The sequence below is a fragment of the Anguilla rostrata genome, chromosome 1 (genome assembly GCF_018555375.3).
Source record: "Anguilla rostrata isolate EN2019 chromosome 1, ASM1855537v3, whole genome shotgun sequence".
In the NCBI taxonomy this organism is placed as follows: domain Eukaryota; kingdom Metazoa; phylum Chordata; class Actinopteri; order Anguilliformes; family Anguillidae; genus Anguilla; species Anguilla rostrata.
Window position 1 is genome coordinate 51,614,876 of NC_057933.1, and position 12,275 is coordinate 51,627,150.

Consider the following 12,275-nt stretch of genomic DNA (forward strand, 5'->3'; position numbering starts at 1 on the left):
CAATATGTGCACTATTAAGATCTAGGTTTTTAAAATAATTTGGCATGGAAAAAATATAACTGGAGGACCATATATTTAAAGCCAATGTCAAATATCAGGAGCCATTGTTGAAAGAGATATTTTTATTTGCACGCCCTGAGAGCACGGAGAGAGGGGGGCAATGAATCTTAAATGACTTGTCTCAAGCAATTCTTTTGAAGCAGTCAGTTTTCTCCATTTCACATTGCAAAAGACCATCGCAATGCAATTTGTCTGCTTAACATATTAAATTGAATCAGTTCATGCGAGAGAGTGCATAAGGCATGCCTTTTTCCAAGCTCATTTTTCAGATTTTCAGATTTGTTCAAGCTTGATAATGAACATAATATATTATATAATACCCGGATAATCTAATACATGATAATAATATACTATGAATTATATTGACCTAATGAAAAGCTCGACATAATGAGAAAGCAACAGCAAAGACTGCTGTGCATTTAGGCACAACTGCAAAATGCTTCAAGTTCAGGCACTTTTGCTGAGGGCTTTCTCCTCTCATCACATCCTCTAGGGGCCCTGGCAACTTGACACGGCAAATATGCCTTCTCTTTACTCAGCAAACGGTAGATAATTACATCTTAATTCATGTGTCGCTCTGCATTTATGCAAAATTTATTGTCCGTGTTTATTTAAGGGCCCCCCACCCCGATCGCTTGTGTCATCTCTGAGCAGGAGAAAGTGAGCTTTCTGACCTCTGTGAGACGCACTGCTGATCATAGGTAAATTTGTTGGACTGAGTTTTACACAAGATAAAAAAAATAGGGAGGAAAATGCTCACCAATCTCGCATGAGTTATTTTTTGTCTCTTTGTCGTGAGCTTAATATCTGATATCTGATGACTAAAATTGCACCACCCATAATAGGCATTACAATATTATTAAATATGTACCACACAATTGAAATGTTTTACTATTTAATTTCTGGAAATGCAGGTCATTGAAATTCATGAATTGAATAATGTTCAAAGGAGGTTTTTCAGTTACTGAATTGAACCTCTGTGATTTCCTGAACTGGCTTGAAGCAAATCGAATTGACGGCAACACAGATATGTATGTTACAGAATGTAGCTCACATGTATTCACATTTTAAGACTCTCAAAACATATGCATCGATTTGTATAGCATGCAATTATATTGAATACATGCTAAATATAGTACATCAATATATTTTTTAGTTTGAATCCTAATATTTCTTGATGTTTCATGAGAAATCTTCCCAAGTATTGTATGTTCATATTGAAGGTGAGAGTGTAAGTGTATATGCAAAACCATTCATTCAAAAAAAAAGTGGTGTTTGGAACTGAACAACACCTAACTGAGTAAGTTCAATTCATACATGAAATAAGCAAGGTGGCTGTTTGAATGAACCACGAACATCTTTGAGACTGGCTATCTGAACAGTCCATGTTGCTTACTCGCTTATTATAGTTGTGTGTTGGGGGGGGGGGGGGCGACTGTAAAAATTAAACTATTATTTTTGTTACAATGAATATTCTTTACCATATTGCAGTTCAAGAATAAACTGAAAATAAAAATATATATATTTAAAAATGGTTAATTCGATCCAACTGAGGTGTAAGCAGCAACGTAACATATCCCACAGTGTGGCAAATAAGGGGAGAAATCAAGAGGATACCGCAATAACTGACAGAAGAAAGTGACGTCCCCATCCGTTCCCTGGGACCACAGAGTCACTGCTGCATTCTGTCAGTGGGGGCAAAATCAGTGCAGCTGATTCCACATCCTGCTTCAGCTCAACCCCTTCTAAAAACCCAAGAAACTCACAGCGACCGCAAGGCAAAAAGGGCCCAGCGAACACCACACCGACGCGGTTACAGCAGTCGGACATGGGATTTAACCCCCCCTTAGGCACTTTCCCCAGTATCTGCACCCACCAGGTCGAGTGACAAGCCCCCGGTACCAAAGGGGCCGGGTCCCCCGGAGCGCGGCTTTAATCCCGTTAGTTGATGCGTGGCTGGGTTACGTCATCCCCGGAGCCTCATGATTCATGAATGAACACCCCCCCCCCCCACCCCCCGCTCCAGCACACTGACGCTTTTCTCTCCTCCAGAAGCAGTCCAATTCTGCAATCCCAGCAAGACAACAACAACAACAACAACAACAAAAAACACATTTTAAAGGATGCAAAATTATTTCAGCCACCTAAATTCAAAGGGAGGAAGCAAGAACTTGAAACAAGGTTGCTTCTAACTCAGACACACCCAGCTGTGTCAGATAAAGAAAAAATAAAATGTATCAGATTACCAGTGTCGCCACGGAACGGAAGCAATGGCGTCTGTGTTTGTTTGTTCAGGAACTTCACGCTCCCAAAAAAAGTGCCACGTCTGTTTAATAAAAACCACTTTCCCGTGGTGAGCGCCATGGAGCGCTAGTAAAGTTGTCCTAACAGCTGATGTTCTTGACCCCGTTCCTATTAGCTCACATTACCACCTGGTAACAGCCTGCCTCGCACATGCTGTACTTTACAGATATCAGCCCTTATCCCCATCCGGGATCGGTCCCCAGGCAACATGCTAACAGCCTCCTCTACAAGCCAATTTACAAGGATCTGGTCATGTTTACATTAGCCCTCTCCCCGTGCATGAAAAGAACAGAGCGCGGAGCAGAATGGAAATGAGCGAGAGAGAGAGAGGGAGAGAGAGTGAGAGAGAAAAAAATGAATAATTCAATCTTCCTTGTGGCCATTAACACATTTCCTTGAATAAAGTGATAATAGGTTATCATCTGTGAAATGGAAATTGCATAACAGAGGGTCTCTGGTTGCACCAGAGGAAATTAATTTCACAGCACATCTGCCGGGACCTGACTCGTGAATGCTAAGTATGAGAAAATGCAGTCGTTCAGCTCCGCTACCTTTATAATTAGATTAGCACGCCTGTTCCCGGGTGGGAATCCTCAGTTTGGTCAAAGGAATTAGTGTTCCTTATTACAGATACCTAATATTTATAATAATGAATTGTCTGAGGCAATTAGGGAAAGTTAAAAATGCATTATGTTACATTATTATATTAACCAGATGCCGTGCTAAACGGAGCATATTTGCACTGCCGGTCCAGTTAAATACACAGGGCCCCTATTAATACCTCAAGGCGGTACTTTTTTTTTTGCCTGCAAGGGCTTTTTTTCTGCTTTTTTTTCAACCAAACAGCTTTGACCACAAGGACAATCAAAAGTTTAATGAAAAAAGCAAGAAAATCCCACCGCCCACCCCCACAAACAACTCCCCACCACCCCACCCCCAACCCCCCTCCCCCGACCCTTCAGTTACGAAGATAAACGGAAAAAGGAAAATCAATTTGAAAATTGAAAAAGTCCGGTTTAGGGATAAGTCGCTTGCTGCAATGACAACCGTTCTGACTTTGATTGCTATCGAGGTAAAAAGACCAAAAGTGTTGGGGGGAAAGGAAGATATTAAGGTGAAGCGGTCCAGTTAACTTTAGTATTTTTTTCCCTTTCTTCATTTATGTATTTTTGTTTTGTTGTTTACTTATGGACAGCTGCATATGATAAGAGACAGCAGGCCAGTATCTGAAATAGAGATCTGTATTCCCCAGGTGTGCCTAGATGGGACTTGGAGCGGTACTTTGAGCGTCAAGTCACTAGCAAGCCACAGTAAGAGATGAGCTTAGTCCTTCTCAGTTATTGGCAGCTCGCTCCCATACCTACCTGAGGCCTAGCATCCAGCTCCTCACCTAGTCATAGCTAGCAGGCAAACGACAAATCGGTTTTGAACAAGGAATCGTTTCTGATGAGGATATCAATGAGGATATCATATGTGGAAGTTGTGTCCGTCGTCAGTAAATTGCTAATTTGCCTCTTTCCACTCACTGTGGGTTGAGGAAAGGGGAGTGTGTTCTGTAGGGCTGTCAAAAAATATTCGAAGTTCGAAAACTATTCGAAAATCTTTTCTTTTTTTTTAAGTTCGAACCTAAATTTGAGCATTCGAATATTAGTTTTGGTTTTCCTTGCCAATAACCGTGATACTTTCAGTTCCATGGACACCTAGCATTACTGGTCAGCTAGCCTCGCGAGCCAGTCTCTTTTTTCACTTCGTTCAACAGATCTGGTCAGCTAACAATTTAGGCAAAATAATGTTCCCATGGCAGACTATGCTTCCTTTCTGTTCTGAAGATTTTGATATAATTGGATGATGAAACAAACCAAACAGAGTAAGTAATTTATGTTGTTTTAGGCTACATGTATTAGGCGTTTGAATAGTTTTTGTGTAAAGAAATAAATAGGGATTTCCTATAAACAATCATTTCCCTATTATTGTGATTAATAAATGCCGAGTTGTGGCAAATTACATCCACGAGAAAGTGCTTTATTCATTTGCGCATTAGGCTATAGAAACTGAAGGGGGCTCATTTATAAAATGAACTTGCGTGCATACGCGAAGTGAAGACCTGACGTGGAGCCACAACCGTTTCCACGGTCAAATCGAGTCATGTTGACATTTTTATAAATCACTACTTTGACGTGATTTTCTACATACGCGCCACAAAGTTGATCTAAAGTAAAGTTCTAAAGTAGTATGAAAGTTCACCGATGTCCTCTATTCTACTGCCCGCTTGTGGAAAATAACGCCCAGGCCAGTTTGGAGGGAGTGTCACGTGCATATTGCGCCCCACAATAAGCGGCTTATTTTTGTGTATTATAGGCAAATGATATTTGAATATATTCAAACTCTAACTAATTACAAAAGCTAATATTCTAACTCAATTTCATGGCACTTTTGACAGCCTTAGTGTTTTGTGTTGCACCATGTACTATACATATCCTGTGGGATGGCTGCAGGGTGAAGCTGAAGACTACACCTGGAGCACTCTGCACAGGCATCAGGCCACAGGCTGCGATGCACACATACAGATAACTAACTGTTCAGCTCAAGATCCCCAACCCTAAAGTGAACCCTAACTAGAGTATAATGTAAACCTAAGCCCAATGTAAGCTGAAAAATATATGACCAAGTTAATTTAAATAATAAATGACTTAGCCTGTCATCTAATGTTGGGGTGGAATTTCAGGAACCCCCGTTTGTTAACTAGTTAGCGTGTTATTACGTGAAAGCAGTGTTATACTTAAGACTAAACATAACCCTAACCCCAACCCTATGTCTAACTCCACCCAGACTGACCTTTGTTTGCCTCAGGCTCTGTATGTCCATGGTGATTATCAGACAATTGCATGCAGCTTGAGCAGCCTATACCTCCCATACAACAAGGGCTCAACCTCGCCCTCTGGTCAGACACACTTACATGCTTACATGTAGCATAGCAGTGAAAGCCACTGGATAGGATAAGACAGGTGCCTGACTGAAACTTTAGCAGTGGTCATTGTGCCCTTTAAAGTGCCAGGAAACAAATTGGTGAATTCTTTGCTGATGTGTCAAGTTAATACTTTTTTTTTTGCATTCAAAAATGGCCCATAAGTATTTTTAAATGATGTTTTCTAAATAAAAAATAAAATAAATAAAAACATTGAAAAGCCTATACTGAGATTGGCTCACTTTCCCCCTTGGCTAAATGCAGTTTTTCAGTGTGCGGGGTTACCTGGGTAGGTGACTGAAATGCTAAGACTGGAGAAATCCTTTCTACTTGTAATATGTAAATGATGCTCTGGCCACTTTTGTGCAGGCAGGCTAACTTGGAAATTCCTAAACATAGCGTCTTCTCTGGATGCAGAAAAACCAATAAGCCCGGTTGCCGAAGAACAGACGCGTGATGGATCGGTAAGTAGACATACCGTTAGCTAGCGATAATTAAATAGCTTTCAAGCTTAGATATGTGGAATTAAAGCCTTTCTTCATTCAAGTGTAATGTCTGGAGTTTGAGACTGCTGTCGAGTGTAATGTTAGTGCAAAGTAGCTCAGTCTTACAATCTTATTAAGCATTGAATGATCTGCAGCTCTAACTATAGGATGGTAAAGCCTAGCTTATGCTGCTTTCTTTCCTGTTGCCTGGTAGTCCAATGTTACTGCACAGGACAACTTGCTCTAACCTAGCAATGAGGAATGGTTTACATATGATATGTCTTACGGATATGAGTATTAATGAGTGCAGGATACACACCTTATTTGTTGAACAGGTCACGATAATCTAATAGAGTTTATTACAATTTAAAGGATATAATTGGGTTAAAAAATTGAAAGAAATATTAAGAAGACAATGAATTCTCACTTCTTGGGAATCTAACGACAATCTGAATCTGAGTGAATACATTTCCTGTGGCCCACATTTAAAGCCTGCATCTTTAAATGCAGGCTAACATGTTCAACTGCAGGTTTGAAATATATTTCAAACATACATTTCAAAATGAGAGTCCATACTACAACTAGTAGGCGCATGCTGACCTCACTAGAACAGTTCTACTCTCATCTCCATTACTTGAGTAATCATAGTCGAATGCAGTCACTCAGGTCAGAAAAACTGGAAACATAGAAATCGATCAATTATGTGATGTTTACTGCTTGAATTACTGACATAACAATATTATTTCACAGGTGGTGACCGTACAATATTAGCTAACACAATACTGAGATAATCCTGCTCTGAGAGGACAGAGGTTGAAGGGTTACTGTACTTCACTCATTGTTAGCATGGAGAAAATCTTGGGTTCATACCCTTCATGCATTTTGTAATTTTCTCAGAAACATCACAAATTGTATAATGCAAAGTAATTTATTAAAATCTCTACAGCTTCAGTTTACATTGCACTTCCATTGCTTTTAACAGTGTATGTTCTTTTTTTCCTTTCCACTGTCAAGTCTTATCTCAAACTAAGTAAACACAACCTACTGGAATGGAACATTACATGTATAGACACAAGAAATTTCAGTCCTCCACCGTTAGGGTCTATGGAACCTAGATTTTATTTTGCGTGTCCAACAATCACTCAATTAATTGAGTCAATCATCCCAGTTAATCATACACTTACCACTTAATCAGGCACATCTGAACAATGACAATGCAAAATGTATATCTGTAAGACTATTTAGACTCTGCGGAGTGTAAACTGTAAAACTGTTAGCAACAGGGGCACAACTCTGAATGTCACACATACGTATATGTTAAGGAAAAAGGCCAGTGTTCTAGGTTTCTCACTTAAAATGAATTGTCAGTTGGTTTACTGTTTCTTCGTTCATGGTTTGACAATGAAGTGTGAAAACCTGCCCAAAAGAAGACTCACTTATCTCAACATCAACAGAATGCATAACAACTGACTGAATTTTACTGACAGTTTAGCCTCTACTGTAAACTTTTGTCAATATTTGATGGGTATTAATCACCTGCATTAATCACTTTTATACTAGGTACTGTGAACTGTGCCTTTCTTACTCACAAACACAGGGAACACCATTGTAAACTTTACTTCAGCTCACATTTGTCTATTAAAATAAACTTCAAATGCATTTAAACATTTGACAATGCTTACTGAGAAGAAAACCACAGTGTAGATACACTGTATCTACTAAAATTACATTGCACATGATTGTGTGTCCTTGCAAAATAAACAAAATATGAAAACACTGCTCTCTGACTTCTCATCCAAAATCAGTAAATGGGTTAAGTACTCCCTGTGTAATTAACCAGATGTTGTAATTGCCTCGCTTTTACCTCATGGTTGTAAAAAAAATACAGAATTGTTGGCAATCCACTTTTTCAATAAGAATATTTGCACTGATCAATAATGTACCTCAATTAAATCATAATTTAAATTAATTCACCTCTCGCTGCTCTCATATGATTTTAGACAGCTGTTTCACATGACACCTGGGAGTTTTTTTTTTTTGGTAGTGTTGGTCTGTTATTGGGTTATTGGTACAGTATGTACTTTATTGAAAACAATTAACTTTGATATATCTATGAAATGGCTGACATTTGCTCAACATATTAGAACGTACTACACACGTGCAAATTTGAATAATGTCTGAATGAACCAAGCTGTAGGATAGCTAGCTAGTTAGACATAAAACCAAAATTATGTGAATTTGCGTTGACTCTCTGCGGGCCAACACACTAAATACAATATTTCAGAAAAAAAGAGGCTATAATCCTCCAAAATGTTTGCTTGATAAATAAGACAATTTGCCAGCTGCATCTTCACTGAACTTTGCTGACCCCCTGATGCTTCCTGGCTCCCTTAAAGAGACAGAAAGCTAGCGAGCTCAGTAGCCTTGAATACATTACAATCAAAAAAAACAAAGCAACCTTATGTATTTATGAGATTCTTCTGAGATAGAATCAATACAGATAATATACTTAAAAAATTAAATGTGTAGCTGGAAAGGACTTTTTGTTTCCTTGATGAAAAGGCTGAGACATCAAGACGATTGGCCAACCAGTGTAGCACCTCAGTGTGCATGTACGTGAGTCAAGAGTGATATCCTGCACATGGAGCGAAGGGGTGTTTTGGAGATATATACTCGAATCATAGTTTTCATGCATTGATTGGCAGTAGTACTGTCTAGCTGGTTGTCAATTTAAATCAGTTTTCCTTTGTCTCTGAAATGTTCAGCTATTTTTATAGCCTGTTCATTTCACCCAAAATTACTGCATGTCAGAAAATTGTTCAAAGTTATAAGCAGTAAAATTTTCCAACTATTGTACACCCCAGTAGCGAGGGTTGCACATGTACCTTTTGCAATGTTTCCGCCTGTAAAGATCGTCCCTATAAAGTGCATAATCTCTAATATATGTAGTATGCATGTGCGTCTTACCCACCCCCACCTCTCTCTTGACTGACCAGTGGGTCTACAACCACAGCTGGGGAACCATTGCCTTTAATCACAGGTCCATAAATAGGGGGGTGGGGTGGGGGGGGGGGGGGGAATCACTGTGTGTGAATGGAAATTTTCCCGATTTCACGAGGCACTGAACTGCTGAACTTCATTTTAAAAAGTGAAATGAAGTGAGTTATTACTGTATTCACAGAGCCATGGTAAGATGAACTCACATAAAGAAAAGCTGTCAAAACCTTTTAGTCACAGTAAGGCAAAAAAATAAAGCTAACATTTAATGCAGTCGCATCGCTTAAGTAAGGTACTTTATGAGCTCAAAATAGTCCAATTTCCAGTCAGAGTGCTCTTTTACAACCGCACACATCTGCTCTGACCATTAATAATTCTTCTCATATAAAAGATACACAATGCTTTAATAAACATGTCATTCCGACTTCACAGGGCATGCAAAAACAATTGGAATACTTTGTGAAAACTTAGAAGTGCTGTAATTATGGTGTGCAAACAATGAAGGCATGTTTACCAAACCTAATGAAGCAGTAACAGTCTGTTCATGAAGAGGTTATGCATGCTCAAAAAAGCCCGTATAAGAGATATGGATATGGAGAGACTTAGATAAAAGGTGCCAACATTTGTGCATAACATTTATACAGTATGGTTTTAGACCAACATTCCAAACTATTCCACTCAGACTGGGCAACAACAGGAATTCCTAAAAAGAATGCTTTCATTTTGTGCATGGCGTCTGCACATATTCAATAATATCCTTCAGCTTTCACACTACCACATGCTGCTTATCACATTATCTACCATATTCAACTTATTCTGAAAAAAAAAACATAATTTCAGTTTTTATCTCTTCCATTATTTTCTTAAAAACCCCCTCCAAGCTCGCCGTGGTGCCAGCCTCCTTGGCTGAACTCTAGTTGACACAACCATGTCGCGGAGGAATAAAAACTCAGCCAGTACTTTGCTTTTGTCAACAAGAGATTTTATTGCACTGAAGTAATAAATCATAAAAACGGCTCTATCCCTAAACATTTTAGATAAGGGGAGCAGCGAATCAAATCGATTTAAGTTTACGCAGACGGGCCCCAGTGAATGGAACAAACAGGCTGCCGCTTGTCAAATCATTTTCAGCGAGAACTCACTGTAAATGGATCTTCTCACTGGAGGGAAATCCCACAACACCCCCCCACCCCCGGTAACCCCCACACACACACCCCCACAACGCAAACACATACATGTGCACACATCTCAGCCAGGGCTATAACTGTTTTCCAAAGCAATGACCAGAAGAACCTTCTATGGTCACCTTAGGCAGGCTGGGAAAGAAACAGTTAAGGCAGTACAATGTCCATTTGTGATATTATCATATATAATCGTGTATATTTCATCCCTTCCTCTCTTCTGGGTAAAATCAAAACCCTAAAAAAGTGGTAAAAAAAGGGCATTAATATAAATTATATATACAGCCTATAAATACTTTCAATTACATCATGGAGCATGTATGCAAATAAATATTCTGATTAATTTCAATACAGGTGCACACACACATAGACACACATACTTTATATATAGACCATTTTGAAGTACAAATTATATATATGTATGTATGTATGTATGTATGTATATAATTTGTACTTCAAAACGGTCTAGTTCTTTTCACTTGGACACACTGCCACCTCTTCAACACAGTCACAGCCCAGTAGAAAATTAATATTTCAGAACTTGTCACAGGCTGTTTCGCTTGACTCTGTCACTGCCTCTGTGTGACAGGCTATTTATCATGCTGCTAAGTGTCAGCGTTACATTATCCCCGCTGTTATGACAGCCGCATTATTCATCAGGATTACTGCCGGGGAACAAGGCCGCATACAGCTGTTCCCATCCCCTCCGCTCTTTATCGATCTCTGTTCTTTCTATTACTAAAAGGGGCTATCTACATGAAAATTCACACCTTGCATGTTGATCATGGTCTCGTCTACTACCAGGACTCCTTTTTTTCCTTTTTTTCCCAGGGAGGAGGTGAAGAGGGAACAGATAAAGAGGGACTGTACCACATCTCTGGAGAGAGGAGATATAATGAACTGTTGGGCACAAATAATAAGCAGCAACGGAAGGCCGCTGTTGTGTTTTTTAAAGCAAATCGAGTTATCTGTGCCGCTTGTGTTTTTGATAAAGCTTGGATGAGGTCCTTGGTGTGCAAGCTGATATAGACATTGTTTAACGGAATGTCTAGAGTGTTTCAACATACAAATTCCAAATGCATATCTTTGCTCTTTTTTTCTTTTTTAACCCTGCCTGTTCAATTGGCTTGTTTTTCTTCAGTTATTTGTGGGCTTGAAGTAGTGAAATAACACAACGAATATGCACATGCACACATACACATAGCGCCGCTTTACTCCTCATGTGTCAAGCATGTGTTGTTTCATGAGTAACACAGTTTCATGTGACACTGTGTAAATCATTTCTGAAATACAATGCTAGTAAGCGATTCACTTTTGGTTCAGCTAAGAGCCCCCTTCAGTCCTGCAGTTCAGCTCCTTAAATTATGGAGTGCTCTCAGATGGAACCAAAGTTCCTTTACCTTTTAATCCCTTTTGCTTTTTGAACTTTTGTCTTTTTCACACTTCCTGAAAGCATGGAGTCAGGCCCCCTCACGAGGGTTCAAAAACCCCAAGATCCAGTTTGTCTGCTCTTATTTATTTGATTTCGTTCATGTCAGACTTACATATTGCTCACTTCTGCAAGAGAAAGCGGTGGGTATATGAAGGAGCAATTTCAGCAGAGCTTAATTAGGGGATGAGGGACACACCGCCCTTATTGCATGACTGTTGCTCTGAAGTATAATTTACAGTAAGCACCACGCCTTGTTGCCGCGGTGACGTGGCCAGTCTTCACATGTCGCCACCCAAACGGAATCGTGCTGTTAAACGGATTATGTCAATGTGGTATGAAGGGAACAATAAACTCACCGAGAGCTTTTGGTCGGACATACCGAACTTCTGAAAATCATCTTGGTTAAGAACAACTGAATGGATAAGTATTTGGTTCATCCAGATATTTGGCTAACAAAGAACATTTTGGAGAAGAGTACGGTTAGGTTCATTTGGTAGAGCAGTATTGTTATTGAAAAATGTTCCCGAAATAATCTAACATATACATCCACCACCCCCCCCCCCCCCCAAAAAAAAAAGAATAAATATGAAGGGAAAAAAACGTTTCTTAACTTATGTCATGTACACACAGACTGGTAACATCCTGCAGTTATTATTTGGATATCATCTAAAAAAAAAAAAATTGAATATAGTATGTGCCAATAATTTAGGATGTTTTACTCAATAAAGATAACATTAAATAATAAATACACAATTCAAATAATTTGAATTTGTACTTCAATAATCTGCAGTAAAAATAAAAAATCAAGACTAAGACTGTTCTTGCAGTGTTCTGTGGGAATATAAACTTCA

The 12,275-nt window shown here is 39.2% G+C and overlaps 1 long non-coding RNA gene across 1 annotated transcript; it reads left to right on the forward strand.

Moving 5' to 3' along the window:
• The first annotated feature begins 4,022 nt into the window (after positions 1 to 4,022).
• Positions 4,023 to 11,979, forward strand: LOC135241938 (uncharacterized). Its single transcript, XR_010326175.1, has 3 exons — positions 4,023 to 4,231; positions 5,699 to 5,793; positions 10,824 to 11,979. It is a non-coding gene; the product is annotated as an uncharacterized LOC135241938 (long non-coding RNA).
• Positions 11,980 to 12,275: the final 296 nt, after the last annotated feature.